The sequence below is a fragment of the Anarrhichthys ocellatus genome, unplaced genomic scaffold, assembly GCF_004355925.1.
Source record: "Anarrhichthys ocellatus isolate YVR2014 unplaced genomic scaffold, GSC_Weel_1.0 scaffold1316, whole genome shotgun sequence".
Taxonomy (NCBI): domain Eukaryota; kingdom Metazoa; phylum Chordata; class Actinopteri; order Perciformes; family Anarhichadidae; genus Anarrhichthys; species Anarrhichthys ocellatus.
In genome coordinates this window covers 8491-10533 of record NW_022281290.1, presented here as the reverse complement: position 1 = coordinate 10533, position 2043 = coordinate 8491, and positions in this window count along the sequence as shown.

Genomic DNA, 2043 nt, shown 5'->3' with positions numbered 1-2043 from the left:
TTTGTAGTAGCAGAAGTTGTAGTAGAAGTATTATTAGTAGAAGTATTCGTAGCATTAGAATAAGTACTAGTTGTAGCAGTAGTGATATTTGTAGTAGTAGTAGTAGAAGTATTATTAGTAGTAGAAGTATTAGTAATTAGAAGAGGTAGTAGAAGAAGTAGTATCAGTAGTCATAGTAATAGCTGTAGTATTGGTCGTAGTATTTAATATAGCAGTAGTAGTAGTACTAGTAGCAGTCGTACTAATAGCTGTAGTAGTATTACTAATTTTAGTAGCATGAATAGCAGTAGTAGTAGTAGTAGCAGTTGTAGTATAAGTAATAGTGGTAGTGGTAGTAATAGCAGTAGTGGTAGTAATAATATTGATGGTAGTAGTTGTCGCAGTATTAGTAAGAGCATTCATTTATTTAACAAAAAAGCCTAATTTTGAGCTTGTTTAAATACAGTTAAACCATGGGGCTTTTATTTTGAAAGGGTGGGGTTGGGTGGGGGGGGGGAGAGGGGGGGAGGAGACATAATCACAATATTTGACACACATAAACAGAGGTTATTAAATGCCAGTCTTCATCACAAGCATTTCAGTTAGAATTCACTCTTTGGGGGTTGTATTTTGAAATGGGGTGTGTGTGTGTGTGGGGGGGTCCTCTAAAAGTCTCCAAGACCTGAATGACTGTATGAGAGAGAGACACACACACAGAGAGAGAGAGAGACAGATACACACACACACACACAGAGAGAGAGAGGGGGAGGAGTGTATGTGTGTGTGCGCCAGTGCCTCTCTGTGTTTATCAACATCACTAATTAGCTTAATCAGAAACACCTGTGTCCTTGCAGCCTTTTCATGGAGATTAAACAGAGAAACACCTCTCAAACAAATCCTCAAAACTCCCATAACCGTAGCTCCTATTGCTCCGATATTAATAAATGAGAGGAAGGATGAGTTGAAGAACAGATCCTGTAAAAATTGTGTCTGTAGTGTAGAAAATGTGGCTGAACTGGCGATCTAGAAATGGGGTACCGTGTTCCGTGGTAGATGTTTTTGAAGCAAAATTTAACATTGGTCTCTATGGAGCAGAAAGTTGGTTTTCCTCTCAATTACAGGCTTCTGTGCCAAATGTGTAAATCTGTGGGATTCCACAGTCATTTGTCTACGACAAGGACAAGATTAGCTACTTCTACGTCCAGAAATTATGCATGAAGAGTGAAGATTGTGGACACAGTGGCAAAAGACAAATGTTTTTTTCACAAGAATCTCAAGCTGCTCTTCACTCTAGCGGTGACATCACGCACTCTAAGCTGCGCAATACACACCCATTATAAAGTCAGAAAAGGACTTAAAAAATCAGAAAAGTTTAATTGTTACAGTTCAAAAAGTGTAAAAGATATCAAAAAGCTGAATTATGCGGCAATATATCAGGGTTTTCTCAACATTTTAAAGTTGAAATGGTGTCTGTAGCTGAAAATATGAGGAAGTTCAAGGATTTGGATGTTTAAGAGGATTTGAACATTTTCTCCATTGAAATCCCATTCAAAATAAAAATTGCAAAAAGCTTAATAATTCATGAAGCATAAGAGATAGAAATATGAAAAGTCACAGCATAACTGTCATTAAAGAGCTGAACATTTTGATAGTTGAACGGTTTCTGTAGCTTAAAATATGAAGGAGCAGAAGAGGTGGGACGGAAGAAATATAATAATAAAAAGAAGAATAAAGATTAGGATAACAATAGTTTCAACTATTCCAACAATTAGTGATGTTGATAAACACAGACTCACAGACACACATGCACTCCTCTCTCTCTGTGTGTGTGTGTCTCTCTCTCCCTCTCTCTCCCTCTCTCTCTGTGTCTCTCTCTCTCATACAGTCATTCAGGTTCTTAGAGATCTTTAGAGGATCCCCCCCCCACACACACACCCCATTTTAAAATAAAAGACCCACAGAATGAATTCTAACTGAAATGCTTATGATGAAGCCTGACATTTAATAACCTGTTTGTGTTAATCTAACATTATGAGTCCATCTCTTCTCCCCCCCCCCCCCACA